At 40.9% G+C, this 18,408-nt stretch overlaps 1 non-coding gene across 1 annotated transcript; it reads right to left on the reverse strand.

The window, feature by feature from the left end:
- Window positions 1-8,875: 8,875 nt before the first annotated feature.
- Window positions 8,876-8,982, reverse strand: LOC111751891 (U6 spliceosomal RNA). The gene has a single exon (XR_002786964.1). It is a non-coding gene; the product is annotated as a U6 spliceosomal RNA (small nuclear RNA).
- Between the last annotated feature and the right edge of the window lie 9,426 nt (window positions 8,983-18,408).

The following is an 18,408-nucleotide window of genomic DNA, read 5'->3' on the forward strand; positions in this document are numbered from 1 at the left end:
ACCTACTGAATGAGAAACTGAGGTGGAGCTCAGCAATCTGTGTTTTAACAAGCCCTCCTGGTGACCCTGATGCCCTCTCAAATTTGAGAACCATTGTATAAAACGATTCTGTACTCTGCACATCAGAATCACCTGGGGAAACGTTTAGAAAATACTGGGACCTGCTCTCCTCGCTCACTAACCCATCCTGACCAATTCAGTTAGAATCTCACAGGTGGGACCTGGACATTCAATGTTTTGTAATAAACATTTTATTTTGTATTAACTATAGACTAACAGAAGAAAAGTTGCAAAGATAGTTCAGAGAATTCTGGTATATCCCTCACCCAGTTTCCTGTAATGTTAATACCTTAAACAACTATGGTACGTTTATCAAAACTAAGGAATTAACATTGGTTCATTACTATTGACTAGAGACTTAATTTCATCACTATGAGTCGGAATCGACTCGACAGCACTGGGTTTTTTGATTAGAGACTTATTTTAGATTTCACTGGTTTTTTCCACTAATGTCCTTTTTCTATTCCAGGATCCAATCTACAATCACATATTGCGTTCGATTGTCATATCTCCTTAGCCTCCTTTGGGGACAGTTTCTCAGCTTTTCCTTGTTTTTCATGGTCTTGAGTGATATGAGGACAGATATTGACAGATACTTTGTGAATGCCCCTCAATTTGAGTTCATCTGGTATTTTTTATCATGGTTAGGCTGCAGTTATGGGTGTTGTATAGGATTGCTACAAAGGTGACTTGCCGTTCTCATCACGTTATATAGAAGGGTACATACATGACTTATCATTAGCAATGCTAACTTTAATCATCTGGCTAAGGTAGTGTTTGCTAGTTTTTTCCCTTTCCATACTCTGTTCTTTGGAAGTAAGTTAGTCCAGCCCACTCAGTCCAATCCTTGAGAGAGGGGAGACATTTAGCTCCACCACCTGGACGGTGGAGTGTCTGCATATATTATTTGGAATTCTTCTATACAAGAGATTTGTCTCTTCTCCGCCATTTATTTATTTATTCAATCATTTATATCAGTATGGGTTCATGAATATTTATATTTTAGAAAAAAAATCTAATGGTATGTTATTTATTTTTTTGCTTAAAAATTTCCAGCTTTGGGCATCAAGAACTCTTAAAAGTCGGCTCCAATGTCCCTTTGACCTGACCCCATCTTTTTGTATTCTGAGCACTTCCTTACTTTCCGGCACTACAAGATGACCCAGCCGTAGAGTCAGCATTTCTCCAAGGAGCTGGGTGCTCCTTTTGAAAGCTCCTCGGGTCATTCTAACGCAGAATAATTGTGGGAACCACTGATACTGAACACCAAAAAAACCAAACCCACTGCAATGGAGTCGATTCCAACTCATAGTGACTCTATAGGACAGACTAGAACTGCCCCATGGAGTTTCCAAGGAGTGCCTGGTGGATTCAAACTGCCAACCTTTTGGTTAGCAGCCATAGCTCTTAACCACTACGCCACCAGGGTTTGCACTGATACTGAGGGTGAACCATACTCTGTAAATCTCCGAATGCCATGATCAGACCAAATCTTTTATTGCATCCTCAACAAAATTTGTCATCTTTGATTCATTCCTCCTCCTCCTTTACCTTTCATGTTCAATCTTCTCACCAAGGCTATTTTCTCCACCTCAGTGTCTAGAGGAGCCCTTCTTGAACTTTAATGTGCATAGGAATCACCTGGAGATCTTGTTAACATGCAAATTCTGATTCAGTAGGTCTGGGATAGGGCCCAAGATTCTGTATTTCTAGCAAGTATCCACGTGATATGAATGTTTTTGATCTATGAACCACATCTTGAATAGCAAGGGTCATAACAAAGTCCAGACAATTTTAGGTTATTTCAAGAGCCACCCTAGTCTGCCTGAGCCCAGCCTATTTTTCCAGCTTCATCTTTCATACGTTCTGTCATTTATCCTACACTCAAACTAACCAGTCTACTTACCATTTGTTGTAGGCAGCTTCTGACATGGCCCTTAAGGATTCCCACTTCCTGGTATTCATACCTTTGTGCAATCACCTCCCCTTCAGTGTGGACCAGACCTGGTGACTTGCTTCTAACAATTAGAATACAGCAAAAGTGATGGAATGTCACTTCCATGTTTAGGTTACACAATACTGTTCTGAACTTGCATGTACTGTCTTCTCTTGCCGGCATGCTCTTCTTGTCCTCTCTATTGCTTACTCTGAGAAATGAGCTGCTGTGTTCTTAGATGCTCTGTGAAGAGGCCCACATGGCAAGGACCCGAGGGAGGCTTCTGGCCAGCAGCTCGTGAGGAACTGAAGCCTTGGTACAACAGCCCTCGAGGAACTGAATCCTGCCAACAATCAGGCGAGTAAGCTAGGATCCTTCCTAACAGAGCCTTGAGATGACTGCAGCCTTGTGAGATACTCTAAGCTGGAAGATTCCTGGTCCACAGAAAGTGTGAGATAATAAATGTGTGTTGTTTTAAGCTGCTAAATTTTGGGTAATTTGTTGTGCAGCAGTAGATAACTAACATATCATTTGCTAAATATACAGTAAAATGACTCCCCGAATTTCCTGTGGCATTCTCATCATGCAAAGCAAAACTCAGATGCTGCTTCCTCATTCATTTGTTCAGCAATATTTGTTGAATTCCTCCTATACGCTAGGTATTGTGTTAAGCACAGTGGTAAATAAAAACAGGCACAGGTTCTACCCTCACGCAACTGACATTACTCTGCTGTGGTTTTCAGAGTTTCACAAAAGGGGGAACTGAGATGTATTTCCTAAAAGGAAGGGTTTTTTTTAATTGTTGTTGAAAATGTACACTAATTTAACAATTTCTACCTGTATAATTCAGTGGCATTGATTACATTCTTTGAATTGTGCAACCAGTCTCACCCTCCTTTCTGAGTTATTACTCCCCCATTAACATAAACTCACTGCCCCCCAACCTTCCTATCTAACCTTTCAAGTTGCTATTGTCTGTTTGACCCCATATAGATCTTTGAAAGAGCACAATGCTCAAGGCAGACATTATTAATTAAGCTAAATGCAGTGGTTAAGAGCTCAGCTGCTCACCAAAAGGTCGGCAGTTCAAATCTACCAGATGCTCCTTGGAAACCCTGTGGGGGCAGTTCTCCTCAGTCCTATAGGGTCATTATGAGTTGGAATCAACTCGACAGCAATGGATTTGGTTTTTTGGTATTGTTTGGTTTATAGAAGACTTCCAGGGTTATTTTTGGTTTAAGGTTTAAAGATTATCTCAGCAATTGTTTTGGGGCTCAATGGATACAGAAAATCTGGGTTCCATTAGAATTTGAAATTCTGTTCTACATTTTCTCCCCTTTTGATAAAAATGTTCAGTAATAGTAGCTGGGCACCATCCAGTTCTTTCGGTGTCATGGCAAAGGAAGCAATTGCTCATGGAGGCAATTACCCATGCAATAAAGGAAAACTTTTTAACACCAAGAAAGTAGGAAGGAAATAATCTAAAGATGAAGCTTTATAAAAATTTTTCCACATTGTCATTTTCTCGTTTTGCTACACACTGGTGAAAACTTCATCATGGACTGGCATAAGCAGCACACAGGCCTTCCAGAGCTCCTGGTTGTAGTGCATTTGAAAAAAGGCGACCATAATTGTTCCCACTTAGAGTATTACTTCTTAGTACTACTAGCATGTTTATTGTACCTTTATTTAGCTTGTGTGCCATTCTGCATTACAGTTTAAATTCTTGCTAGATGCCGTCAAGTCAACTCCGACTCAGCAACCCTATGTACAACAGAATGAAACACTGCCTGGTCCTGTACCATTCTCACAATTGTTGCTCTGGTTGAGCCCATTGTTGAAGCCACTGTGTCAATCCATCTCATTGAGGGTATTCCTCTTTTTCACTAACCCTCTACTTTATCATGCATGATGTCTTTCTCTAGGAACTGGTCCCTCCTGACAACGTCCAGAGTACATGAGACGAAGTCTTGCCATCCTCAATTCTAAGGAGCATTCTGGCTGTACATCTTCCAAGACAGATTTGTTCTTTCTTCTGATAGTCCATGATATATTCAATATTCTTCATCAACACCATAATTCAAAGGCATCAATTCTTATTTAGTCTCGCTTATTCATTGTCCACCTTTCACACGCATATGAGGTGATTGAAAACATCATGGCTTGGGTCAGGCACATCTTAGTCCCCAAAGTGACGTCTTTGCTTTCAACACTTGACAGAAGTCTTTTACAGCAGATTTACCCACTGCAATGCATCTTTTGATTTCTTGACTGCTGCTTCCATGGCTGTTGATTGTGGATCCAAGTAAAATGAAATCCTTGACAACTTTAGTCTTTTCTCCATTTATCATGATGTTTCTTACTGGTCCAGCTGTGAGGATTTGGGTTTTCTTTATGTTGAGGTTCCATCCATACTGAAGGCTGTAGTCCTTGATATCATCAGTAGGTGCTTCACGCCCTCTTTGCTTTCAGCAAGCAAGGTTGTGTCATCTGCATATCTCAGGTTGTTAATGAGCCTTGCTCCAATCCTGATGCCCTGTTTTTCATATAGCCCAGCTTCTCAGATTATTTGCTAAGCATACAGATTGAATAAACATGATGAAAGGATACAACCCTGACGCACACCTTTCTTGACTTTAAACCACGCAGTATCCCCTTTTCCTGTTTGAACGGCTGCCTCTTGGTCTAAGTACAGATTCCACAGGAGCACAATTAAGTGTTCTGGAATTCCCATTCTTCACAATTTAATCCGTGATTTGTTATGATCCACATGGTCAAATGCCATTGCATAGTCAATAAAACACAGGTAAACATCTTTCTGGTATTCTCTGCTTTCAGCCAGGATCCATCTGACATCAGCAATGATATCCCTTGTTCCACGTCCTCTTCTAAATCTTGCTTGAATTGCTGGTGGTTCCCTGTTGATGTACTGCTGCAACTGCTTTTGAATGATCTTCAGCAAAATTTTACTTGTGTGTGATACTAATGATATTGTTTGATCATTTCCATGTTCTGTTGGATCACCTTTCTTTGAAATGTTACAAATATGGATCTCTTCCAGTCGGTTGGCCAGGTAGCTGTCTTCCAAACTTCTTGGCATAGATGATTGAGAACTTCCAGCACTGCATCTGTTTTTGAAACAGCTCAACTGGTATTCCGTCAATTCCTGGAGCCTTGTTTTTTGCCAAAGCCTTCAGTGCAGCTTGGACCTCTTCCTTCAGTACCATTGGTTCTTGATCATATGCTACTCCCTGAAATGGTTGAATGCTGACTGATTCTTTTTAGTACAGTGACTCTGTATTCCTTCCATCTTCATTTGATGCTTCCTGTGTCATTTAATATTTTTGCCATAGAATCTTCAATATTGCAACTAAGGCTTGAATTTTTTCTTCAGCTCTTTCACCTTGAAAAATTGATTACATACATGTCATTACAGTGACATTGATTACATTTTTCAAGTTGTGCAGCCATTCTCACTATCCTTTATCAGATTATCCCACCACCATTAACATAAACTTACTGCCCTCTAAGCTTCTCGTGTAAACTTTTGAGTTGCTGTTGTCAATTTAATCTCACATAAAAAAAAGAAAAAAAATTGTTAAATTGTTGTCAATTTAATCTCAGATAATTTTTTTATTGTGCTTTAAGTGAAAGTTTACAGCTCAGGTTAGTTTCTCATACAAAAATTTATGCACACATAGTTACGTGACCCTAGTTGTAATCCCTATAATGTGACAGCACACTCTTCCTTTTGTGAACAGTGCTGTAATGAACATGGGTGTGCATATATCTATTCGCATGACAGCTCTTAGGATATATTCAAAGGAGTGGGATTGCAGAATCCTATGGTACTTCTATTTCTAGCTTTTTAAGGAAGTGCCAAATCGATTTCCAAAGTGGTTGTACCATTTTACATTCCCACAAGCAGGGTGTAAGTGTTCGTCTCTCCACAACCTCTCCAACATTTATTATTTTGTGTTTTTTGGATTAATGCCAGCCTTGTTAGAGTGAGATGGTATCTCATTGTTGTTTTGATTTGCATTTCACTAATGGCTAATGATGGTAAGCATTTCCTCATGTATCTGTTAGCCACCTGAATGTCTTCTTTAGTGAAGTGCCTGTTCATATACTTAACCATTTTTTTTAATAATTTTTACTGTGCTTTAAGTGAAAGTTTACAAATCAAGTCAGTCTCTCACACAAAACCCCAAATACACCTTGCTACATACTCCCAAATAGTCTCCCCCTAATGAGACAGCCTGCTCTCTCCCTCCACTCTCTCTTTTTGTGTCCTTTTCGCCAGCTTCTAACCCCCTCCACCCTCTCATCTCCCCTTCAGGCAGGAGATGCCAACATAGTCTCAAATGTCCACCTGATCCAAGAAGCTCACTCATCACCAGCATCCCTCTCCAACCCATTGTCCAGTCCAATCCATGTCTGAAGAGTTCTTAACCATTTTTTAATTGGGTTATTTGTCTTTTTGTTGTTGAAGTTTTGCAGTATCTTGTAGATTTCAGAGATTAGACCTTTATTAGATATGTCGTAGCCAAAAATTTTTTCCCAGTCTGTAGGTTCTCTTTTTACTCTTTTGGTGAAGTCTTTGGATGAGTATAAGCTTTTAGGAGCTCCCAGTTATCTAGTTTCTCTTCTGGTGTTTGTGCATTTTTAGTTATGTTTCGTATTCTGTTCATGCCGTGTTTTAGAGCCCCTAGCATTGTCCCTATTTTTTCTTCCATGATCTTTATCATTTTAGATTTTATATTTATGTCTTTGATCCCTTTGAGTTAGGTTTTCTACATGGTGTGAGATATGGGTCTTGTCTCATTTTTTTGCAGATGGATATCCAGCACCATTTGTTAAAAAGACTATCTTTTCCCCAATTAACTGACACTGGGCCTTTGTCAAATATCAGGTGCTCATATGTGGATGGATTTATATCTGGGTTCTCAATTCTGTTCCAGTGGTCTATGTGCCTGTTGTTGTACCAGTACCAGGCTGTTTTGACTACTGTGGCTGTATAATAGGTTCTGAAATCAGGTAGAGCGAGGCCTCCTATTTTGTTCTTCTTTTTCAGTAATGCTTTACTTACCCGAGGCCTCTTCCCTTTCTATATGAAGTTGGTGATTTGTTTCTCTATCCCATTAAAAAATGTCATTTGAATTTGGATTGGGATTACATTGTATCTGTACATTGCTTTGGGTAGAATTGACATTTTCACAGTGTTGAGTCTTTCTATCCACGAACAAGGTAAGTACTTTATCTTCTTGGAGGCTATTTTAAATGGTATTGATTTGGTGATTTCCTCTTCAAAATTCTCTTTGTTGATGTAGAGGAATCCAACTGATTTTTGTATATTTATCTTGTATCTTGATGCCTTGCTGAAATCTTCTATTAGTTCCAGTGGTTTTCTTGTGGATTCTTTGGGGTTTTCTGTGTATAAGAGCATGTCATCTGCAAATAGGGATACTTTTACTTCTTCCTTACGCCCTTTATTTCCTTATCTAGCCTAATTGCTCTGGCTAGGACCTCCAGCACAATGTTGAATAAGGGTGGTGATAAAGAGCATCCTTGTCTGGTTCCCGTTCTCAAAGGAAATGCTTTCAGACTCTGTCCATTTAGGATAATGTTGGCTATTGGCTTTGTATAAACGTCCTTTATTATGTCGAGGCATGTCCCTTCTATTTCTATTTTGCTGAGAGTTTTTATGGTGAATGGGTGTTGGACTTTGTTTGAAGGCCTCTTCTGTATCAATTGATAAGATCATGTCATTCTTGTCTGTTGTTTTATTTATGTGGTGGATTACATTAATTGTTTTTCTAATGTTGAACCATCACTGCATACCTGGTATGAATCCCACTTGGTCATGGTGAATTATTTTTTTGATATGTTGTTGAATTCTATTGGCTAGAATTTTGTTGAGGATTTTTGCGTCTATGTTCATGAGGGATATAGGTCTGTAATTTTTTTTTTTTTTTTGTGGTGCCTTTACCTGGCTTTGGTATCAGGGTTATGCTGGCTTCATCGTATGAGTTTGGGAGTATTCCATTCTTTTCTATGCTCTGAAATACCTTTAGTTGTAGTAGTGTTAACTTGTCTCTGAAAGTTTGGTAGAGTTCTCCTGTGAAGCCCTCAGGGCCAGGGCTTTTTTTTTTGGGGGGGGGAGTTTTTAAATTACCTTTTCAATCTCTTCTTTTGTTATAGGTTTATTTAGTTGTTCTACCTCTGTTTGTGTTAGTTTAGGTAGGTAGAGTGTTCCTAGAAATTTGTCCATTTCCTCTAGGTTTTCAAATTTTTTGGAGTACAGTTTTTCATAGTATTCTGTTATGATTCTTTTAGTTTTAGTTGGGTCTGTTGTGATATCGCCCATCTCATTTCTTCTTTGGGTTATTTGCTTCCTCTCTTGTTTTTCTTTTGTCAGTTTGGCCAATGGTTTATTGATTTGTTATCTTTTCAAGGAACCAGCTTTGGTCTTATTAACTCTTTCAATTGTTTTTCTGTTCTCTATTTCATTTAATTCTGCTCTGATTTATATTATTTGCTTTCTTCTGGTGCCCAAGGGCTTCTTTCGCTGCTCTCTTTTTATTTGTTTGAGTTGTAGGGTTAATGTGTTGATTTTGGCCCTATGTTCCTTTTGGATGTGTGCATTTATTGGTATGAATTGACCTTTGAGCAGTGTGTTTGCTGTGTCTCAAAGGTTCTGGTAGGATGTATTTTCTTCTCATTTGATTCTGTGAGTTTCTTTATTTTGTCCTTAATTTCTTCTATAACTCAGTAGTTTCTGAGCAAGGTGTTGTTCGGTTTCCATGTATTTGATTTTTTCCCGTACTTTTTCTGTTATTGATTTCTTCTTTTATGGCTTTATGGTCAGAGAAGATGCTAAAGAATATGGAATGCTTCACGAATTTGCACATCATCCTGCTGTAAGCACCATGCTAATTTTCTCTGTATTGTTCCGGTTTTAGTATATGTGCTGCTGAAGCAAGCACCCAAATAGATAAATTCTTTAAAAGAGCATAATGCTCGAGATAGACATACTTTACTAATTAAGCTATTGTTTGATTCAAAGACAATTTCAGGGATAGTTTTGGTTTGAGGTTTAAGGTTAAAGATTATCCCAGGGCAATAGTTTTGGAGGTTCATCTAACCTTGTTGACTCCAGAAATTGTGGATTCCACTGAGAATTGAAAGATCTGTTCCATGTTTTCGCCCCTTTTGATCAAGATTCTGCCATAGAATCTTTGATCAAAATGTTCAATAATGGTAGCTGGCCACCATACTATTCTTCCAGTCTCATGGCTTAAGAAGCAGTTGTTCATGAAGGCAGCCATTCACACATTCCATTTCGTCCTCTGACTCCTAATTCTGCTTCTTCCTTTGCTGCTCCAGGTGAATAGAGACTAATTGTAGCTTGGATTGGTGCTTGAAAGCTTTTAAGATCCCAGGCAGTAGTCAATGAACTAGAAGGTAGAATAGAAGTACTGAAAAGCAATATTAGGCTAATTGACTGGAATGTCCCATGCAATCACGACCCTAAATTTCCAACCCAAGAAAAAAAATCCCATGCTTTTGAAAACTTCCAGGGATAAGTGGTATGAAAGCTTCAGTGCAGGGCTCACTGAGAAGAGGAGAGCCTGCACAACTACCCCCAAACTTTTCATTGGGACTTCAAAAATCTACACCCTAGGAATAATGAGAAACCAGAAATAGAGTGATTCTTGAAGGAATCGAAGGCAAGCTTTCAGTAATCTCAGCCCTTGAAAATGAATTAACATAGTCTCAGATTGCCAGGGACTCTAGCCACTTGCAAGAAGGCTCTCAGAGTAAGGTAAGGTAACAGACACTTGGAAGCTGAACAATACCCTGCTCAACCAATATTTACTGAGCGGCTACTCACCGGGGATAGAGCAATGAGCAAGGCAGATAAGACTTGACTCCTTTCCTGGGGCTTACATTCTAGGAGAGAAGGAAGAAGAGTGAGAGAGAGAGAGAGAGAGAAAGGCAAATAGGGTGATTTTAAATGAAATAATGTGATGGAGAGTGATTGGTGAGTTGGCCACTTAAGACTAGAGAAGACTTCTCTGAGGAGGAGAAATTTAAGATTTGTCTTGAAAGACAAGATTAGGCAGCAGTCATGCATTCCTGGCAAAGTGATCTGTTAGGGCAAGACAGCATGAAACACAGTACTGCATATAAAACAGGCGCTTTACAGAGTTCTGTTGAACACTAAGGATGGCTGCCTATTACCATTGCTTTTCAAATTAAAATGTGATTACTCTTCCTCTAGGCAAAATAGTTCATGATTAAAAAAAAATTCCTTCTCATGCAAACACTGTAATTGATCACACTAGATGTAACTAAATGCCCACAGAGACAAGAGGAGGAAGAACTGCTAAGGCCACCAAATAGATGTGGCTGGCCACCAGCCACTTCCATTGGTTTTGTTAATCAAACTTGTGGCCTTGCCAAGGTCCAGTGGGACTCCTGGAGGCACAAGCTTGTCCAAAGAGAACTTGACAAAAACCAAACCCAGTGCCGTTGGCACCCAAATCCTAGGCCAGGGGCTTCAGGCTGAGCAATGAGGCTACTCAGCAGCACCAGTGGCATGTCTTAAGAGCGATTCCTACGATTATCCTTTATTTCCTCTATGTCCCCATATGTCAGTAGCTCCCCCTTCTTTCCACCAGTCTGCCACAAGACTGAAAATCTATCCTAGGTCATTTTTTTAAATATAATTTTTATTGTGCTTTAAGTGAAAGTTTACAAATCAAGTCAGTCTCTCACACAAAAACTTATATACAGCTTGCTACATACTCTCAATTACTCTCCCCATAATGAGACAGCCTGCTCTCTCCCTCCACTCTCTTTTCGTGTCCATTTTGTCAGCTTCTAACCCCCTCTACCCTCTCATCTACCCTCCAGGCAGGAGATGCCAACATAGACTCAAGTGTCCACCTGATCCAAGAAGCTCACTCCTCACCAGCATCCCTCTCCAACCCATTGTCTGGTCCAATCCATGTCTGAAGAGTTGGCTTCGGGAATAGTTCCTGTCCTGGGCCAACAGAAGGTCTGGAGGCCATGACCACTGGGGTCCTAGTCTCAGACAGACCATTAAGTCTGGTCTTTTTATGAGAATTTGGGGTCTACATCCCACTGTTCTCCTGCACCCTCAGGGGTTCTCTGTTGTGTTCCCTGTCAGGGCAGTCATCAGTTGCAGCCGGGCACCATCTAGTTCTTCTGGTCTCAGGATGATGTAGTCTCTGGTTCATGTGGCCCTTTCTGTCTCTTGGGCTCGTAATCACCTTATGTCCTTGGTGTTCTTCATTCTCCTTTGCTCCAGGTAGGTTGAGACCAATTGATGCATCTTAGCCATCTAAGATGCTTGCTAGCATTTAAGACCCCTGATGCCACTCTTCAAAGTGGGGTGCAGAATGTTTTCTTAATAGATTTTATTATGCCAATTGGCTTAGATGTCCCCTGAAATTATGGTCCCCAAACCCCTGCCCCTGCTACACTGGCCCTCGAAGCATTCAGTTTATTCAGGAAACGTCTTTGCTTTTGTTTTAGTCCAGTTGTGCTGACCTCCCCTGTATTGTGTGCTGTCTTTCCCTTCACCTAAAGTAGTTCTTATCTACTATCTAATTAGTGAATGCCCCTCTCCCACCCTCCCTTCCTCCCCCCTCTCGTACCACAAAAGAATGTTTTCTTCTCAGTTTAAACTATTTCTCAAGTTCTTGTAATAGTGGTCTTATACAATATTTGTCCTTTTGCAACTGACTAATTGCACTCAGCATAATGCCTTCCAGGTTCCGCCATGTTATGAAATGTTTCACAGATTCCTCACTGTTCTTTATCGATGCGTAGTATTCCATTGTGTGAATATACCATAATTTATTTATCCATTCGTGCATTGATGGGCACCTTGGTTGCTTCCATCTTTTTGCTATTGTCAACAGTGTTGCAATAAACATGGGTGTGCATATATCTGTTCATGTAAAGGCTGTTATTTCTCTAGGATATATTCCGAGGAGTGGGATTGCTGGATCGTATGGTAGTTCTATTTCTAGCTTTTTAAGGAAGCGCCAAATCGATTTCCGAAGTGGTTGTACCATTTGACATTCCCACCAGGAGTGTATAAGTGTTCCAGTCTCTCCACAACCTCTCCAACATTTATTATTTTGTGTTTTTTTGATTAATGCCAGTATCCTAGGTCATTTTTGCATTTTAGATTTGTTTCCTAGCATCCCTGTTAAAAAGCTTAAAGCCCTAGGAAGGATGACACATCATTCCACTACTTCCTGTTAACATAGTAATGATTAGTCAAATTATCCTTGTTGTTGTTAGCTGCCAACGAGTTAGCTCCGACTCATGGCGACCCCATGTACAACAGAATGAAACACTGCCTGGTCCTGCATCATTCTCACATCTTTGGTATGCTAGAGCCATTGTTGCAGCCACTGTGTGTTTTGAGTGCCTTCTGATTGAGGGGCTCATCTCCCAGTACTATATCTGACGATATTCTGTTGTGATTCTGTTGGCTGATTTTTGGAAGTAGATCACCAGGCCTTTCTTCCTAGTCTTTCTTAGTCTGGAAGCTCCGCTGAAAGCTGTCCACTGGCGGCATAGCTTCCAGAATCATAGCAACACACAAGCCACCACGGTATGACAAACTGGCAGGTAGGTGGTGGCGAATTATCCTAAAATTATACAATCTGGATGTTGTACCAGGCTTCCCATTAAGCTTTGGAATGCAGAGTCAGTACAACCAGAAACACATCTGTCACTGCCTAGGCTCTGTCCTTCATAGTTGAAGGGGAACAGAACAGTAATAAATTTTAAAAAAGTGAGGTAAACACATTTTTCCTCTGGCACTACCACCCTTTTTATAGACTCCTCCATGTTCTCATTACACTTTCACCCCTTAAAGTTAATTTGCATTTGAGAATTACTTAGGGAAAGAAATTCAGATCTCTAGGCTTCATGTCTAGGAATTTTGATCCAGCAGGTCTAGGGTGGGAACTAGGACTCTGCATTTTAACACATCCTCCAAGTGACCCTGATGCTTATCTTCGTTCGACCACATTGAGAATCACTAATTTAAGATCACATACATGACTGCAGGCAGCTGGGCTGGCGGTTTTGCACTGAAGTTTCTGCATTTGGATCGAGGTTCCTACAAGGGCTGGAAGCTGGATAAATCATCTACAATGAAATACACCAATCTGAGCTCTCATTGGTCAGAGCAATGATTTCTAACAACTGAAAAAAAAAAGTTGCCCTGTAGTTGACTCCCACTATCAGATGCCTGATATGTGCAAAGTATCTAGTTGGGCTACATGACATTCAGTCAAAAAAAAGCATGGAAATGGAGAAAATATGCAAGATTCAGCTCTCTTCAGAGCTCGTCCCTGCTCAAAAATGTCCACAAGCTCTCTATTGCTTATTAAAACAAAAACAAAGAAAAAAACCAGTTGCTGTTGAGTCTATTACAACTCATGGAGACCCCATGTGTGCCAAAGTGGAACTGTGTTCCATAGGGTTTTCAATGGCTGCTTTTTCCGAACTAGATTGCCAGTCCTTTCTTTCAATGTGACCAACCTTTCAGTTAGCAACTGAGAGGGTTAGCCGTTGGCACCACTCTGGGACTCTTCTAACAACTTAGCAACCATGTTTGGGGAGGGGCATTGGAAGTCATGCCAGGGCAGGGGACTGGGAGGAAAGTGAAACAAAATGGCTGCCACTAGATCACTGCACATATGCAGAAGGGGAAATATGCAGGGAGAGGGGATAGTTATCAATTCCAGAGGAGGTTTTCCTGCCCTGAGATAATGGAGCATAGGCACCTAACTGGGCAGGTGTGTAGCTATTAAAGTGTTGTAAAACTGGAAAGACTAGATGGGTGCTGGGATCATGGATCAAGCTAAAAATGGATAAGACTAGAGTTTGAACCTATGACTTTACAATTCGAAAGCCTAAGTTGAACCAATGTGTAAATTACACCTTGGCTCAAATTGTTACCTCTTTTCCACCATCTCTGCCTGAGGAAATCCTGCCCAATGTCTCAAGGCCCATGTCAAATGCAACCTTCTCTGATTTCATGCTCCCCATTCCTCAGAGACATGAGCCCTTCTGCTGCTATGAGAAAGGACAAATGAGGGAACCAGGCCTCTGATGAGTCACAGCAGTGGATTCGAATTTCAGTCACACAGCAACCATGTTTTCGAAGGAGAGGAATCCAGTGGGGTGCTAGCAACCACTGAGAGGAAAAGGGCCTTTATCTGTCCAGAGACCAAGGACAATAAGCCACCCCTCCCCCACAACTAAGCACATACAGTTAGAAGAGAGTCGCATAGTAGCTATGGTGATTTGTGGGGGGTGGGGTGGGGTAGCGAGAATGCCAGAAAAGTGGGGGCATAGGTAGAGCTAGTGACAGAGATGCAATTTGAACCTCCAACCCCATTGCTGTCGAGTCAATTCCAACTCATAGCAACCCCTGGGTCTGGCCAATTTCAAAGATCAGGTTTGTTACATCTATCCCAGTGTTCTTTATTTTACTGTGAATCAAAATCATCTGAGAAACTTGTCATAAGGGTAGACTTCCTGGTTCACACCCCAGATATTTTTTACTAATGCCAGCAATAAACCAAAACCAAATCCTGTTGCTGATAGTGACCCTATACGACAGAGTAGAACTGCTCCCATATGGTTTCCAAGGCTGTAAATCGTCGTGGAAGCAGACTGCCACATCTTTCTCCCGCGGAGAAAGGCTGGTGGGTTCGAACCACCTACCTTTGGGTTAATGGCCAAGTGCTTTAACCACTGTGCCACCAGGGCTCCTTAACACTAGCAGTTGTTGTTGTTGTTAGGTGCCATTGAGGTGCCATCAACTCGTAACAACCCTACGTACAACAGAACAAAATACTGCCCCATCCTGCACCATCCTCGAAATCATTGATATTCTTGAGCCCATCGTTGCAACCACTGTGTCAATCTACCTCGTTGGGGGCCTTCCTCTTTTCCACTGACCCTGTTCTTTACCAAGTATGATGTCCTTCTTCAGGGTCTGGTCCCTCCTGATAACATGCCCAAAGTAAGTGAGTCCCAGTCTCACCATCCTTGCTTCTAAGGAGCATTCTGGCTGTACTTCTTCCAAGACAGATCTGTTTGTTCTTCTGGCAGTCCAAGGTATATTCAATATTCTTCTCCAATACCACGAGTCAAAGGCGTCAATTCTTTTTCAGTCTTCCTTATTCATTGTCCAGCTCCCATATGCATATGAGATGATTGAAAACACCATGGTGCACATGGTAAGGCGCACTTTAGTCCTCAAGGTGACATCTTTGCTTTCCAACACTTTAAAGAGGTCTTTTGCACCAGGTTTGCCCAGTGCAATGCGTCCTTCGATTTCTTGACTGCTGCTTCCATCGGCATTGATTATGGATCCAAGTAAAATGAAATCCTTAGCAACTTCAATCTTTTCTCCATTTATCGTGACGTTGCTTAATTGGTCCAGTTGTGAGGATTTTTGTTTTCTTTATGTTTAGGTGCAATCCACACTGAAGGCTGTAGTCTTTGATCTTCATCAGTAAGTGCTTCAAGTCCTCCTCACTTTCAGCAAGCAAGGTTGTGTCATCTGTGGGTTAATGAGTCTTCCTCCCATTCTGATGCCCTGTTCTTCTTCATATAGTCCAGCTTCTCTGCTTATTTGCTGAGCATACGGATTGAATATGTATGGTGAAAGGATCCAACCCTGATGCACACCTGTCCTGAGTGTAAACCATGCAGTATCTCCTCATTCTGTTTGAATGACTGCCTCTTGGTCTATGTACAAGTTCCTCCTGAGCACAATTAATTATTCTGGAATTCCCATTCTTTGAAATGTTATCCATAATTCGTTATTATCCACACAGTCAAATGCTTTTGCAAAGTCAAAACCCAAAACCAAACCCAGTGCCATCGAGTCGTTGCATAGTCAAATTCCCTAAATTTATCATCTATAAGTTTGTTGCAATAGAAAACGTTCTATAGAGGGAATCAATCACAAGCTCAAGGAGAAAAAAGCAACTAACAGAAAGAAACAGATCTTGAGAACAAAATAGGGCTAGTACCTCATTTCAGACTGTAACTTTATTATGTGAAGTCCCTGGGAGGTGCAAATGGTTAAGTGCTCAACTACTAACCGGAAGGTTGGTGGTTCGAACCCATCTAGTGGTGCCTTGGAGAAAAGGCCTGGTGATCTGCTTCCAAAAGGTCATAGCCTTGGAAATCCTATGGAATGCTGTTCTACTCTGCAACACATGGGGTCACTGTGAATCAGAATCGACTTGACAGCAATAGGTTTAACTTTATGATGCCCTACTGACATCGCCTACTAACAATATAAAAGGCCTTAGAATATTAGCTGCCAAATTCAGTGAATCTATTTCTGCAGTCTTTTCCAAATTTACCTATGCCATGCTACTATTTCCTATGGCCAACACTCAATTTCAGGTACTCGTTGCTTCTCCCCTGAATCATTTCCACAGCCTCCTAACTCTTCCCTGCCGCTAGTTTCTCTGTCTTCAACCCCAACTCCACTGCTACCCTCCAGACAGATTCAAGAGTAACTTTCCTAAAGCCAAGTCACCTTCTGACACTCCCTGCTTGAAACTCGTCAGTGGCTCCCTATAACAGACAGCATAAAGTCCTAACTCCTCGGCCTGGTAGTCAAGGCCTGCTAAGAATTGGTCTTCACTTATTTATTCAACCTCATCTACTTCTACTTTCCTTGCTGTATCATAAGCTCCAAACTAGACTACTAGCCTGTTTCCAAATATACCCCATGTTTCCCCTTATCCTCACTTTCACTACTAATCTCTTTAAGGGCCAGCTCAAATGTTCCCCGTGCCACAGAATGCACTAGAAGTTTTCCCTCCTTCCTCTTTCATAGCAGTTGGTTATAACACAATTTTAGAGAGAAATAGTTGATTCTTATATCCTTCCTACTCAAACTATAAGCTTCTTGATAGCAGGAACCATCTGCTTAATCTCTGATTCAAGCAAGAGTCATGCCTTAGCATGCAGGCTCTGGAGTAGAGCTGTGCAACGGAAATATAATGTAAGCCCCATATGTCATTTTAAATTTTCTAGTAGCCACATTAGAGAAAATTTAAAGGCGCAGATAAAATTAATTTTAATCATATATTTAACTCCCCAAAATATTATCATTTCAACATGCAATCAATGGAAAAATATTAAGATATTTTACACTCTTCTTCCACACTAAGTCTTTGAAATCAGGTGACTATTTTACATTTACAACACATCTCAATTTGGACAAGTCATATTTCAAGTGCTCTATAGCCCCATGTGACTAATGGCTGCCACACTGGATAGTGAAGGTCTGGAGTCTTCCTGCCAGCATTCAAATCATCGGTCTATAACTTACAGCTGTATGATCTTGACTAATTCCTTAAGCCTTACATAAAAATACTGCTGCCTGGGTCCCATCCCCAGTGATTCTGATTTAATTGGTTTTGCATGGGGGCTGAGCATTGTTATTTTTTAAAGCTCCCCAGCTGATTCTAACGTGCAGCCAAGGATGAGAACCACTGACCCAGATCACCTTACTTGAGCCATGTTTCTCAGAGGGCTCCAGATACCACCTGCATCAGAATTATCTGAGGCAAGTGTCTAAAAGGTAGGTTCCTGGGCTCTACTGCTAGCATGCCCACTCATCTATGCCAAGAAATTTGAAAGACAGCTACCTGGCCAACTGACTGGAAGAGATCCATATTTATGCCTATTCCCAAGAAAGGTGATCCAACTGGATGCAGAAATTATTGAGCAATATCACTAATATTGGAAACTCTGGTGACATAGTGGTTAAGTTCTACAGCTGCTAACCAAAGGGCCGGCAGTTTGAATCCACCAGGCACCCCTTGGAAACTCTATGGGGCAGTTCTACTCTGTCCTATAAGGTTGCTATAAGTCGGAACCGACTCGACGGCGCTGGGTTTGGTTTTGGTTTATCATTAATATCACACACAAGCAAAATTTTGCTGAAGATCATTCAAAAACGCGTACAGCAGTATATCGACAGGGAACTGCCAGAAATTCAGGCCAGATTCAAAAGAGGACGTGGAACCGGGGATATCATTGCTGATGTCAGATGGGTCCTGGCTGAAAGCAGAGAATACAGGAAAGATGTTTACCTGTGTTTTATTGACTATGCAAAGGCATTCAACTGTGTGGATCATAACAAACTATGGATAATGTTGTGAAGAATTCCAGAACAATTAATTTTGCTCATGAGGAACCTTTACATAAACCAAGAGGCAGTTGTTCAAACAGAACGAGGGGATACTGCATGGTATAAAGTCAGGAAAGGTGTGTGTCAGGGTTGGATCCTTTTTCCGTACTTATTCAATCTGTAT

The sequence above is a fragment of the Loxodonta africana genome, chromosome X, assembly GCF_030014295.1.
Source record: "Loxodonta africana isolate mLoxAfr1 chromosome X, mLoxAfr1.hap2, whole genome shotgun sequence".
NCBI classification, from domain to species: Eukaryota; Metazoa; Chordata; class Mammalia; order Proboscidea; family Elephantidae; genus Loxodonta; species Loxodonta africana.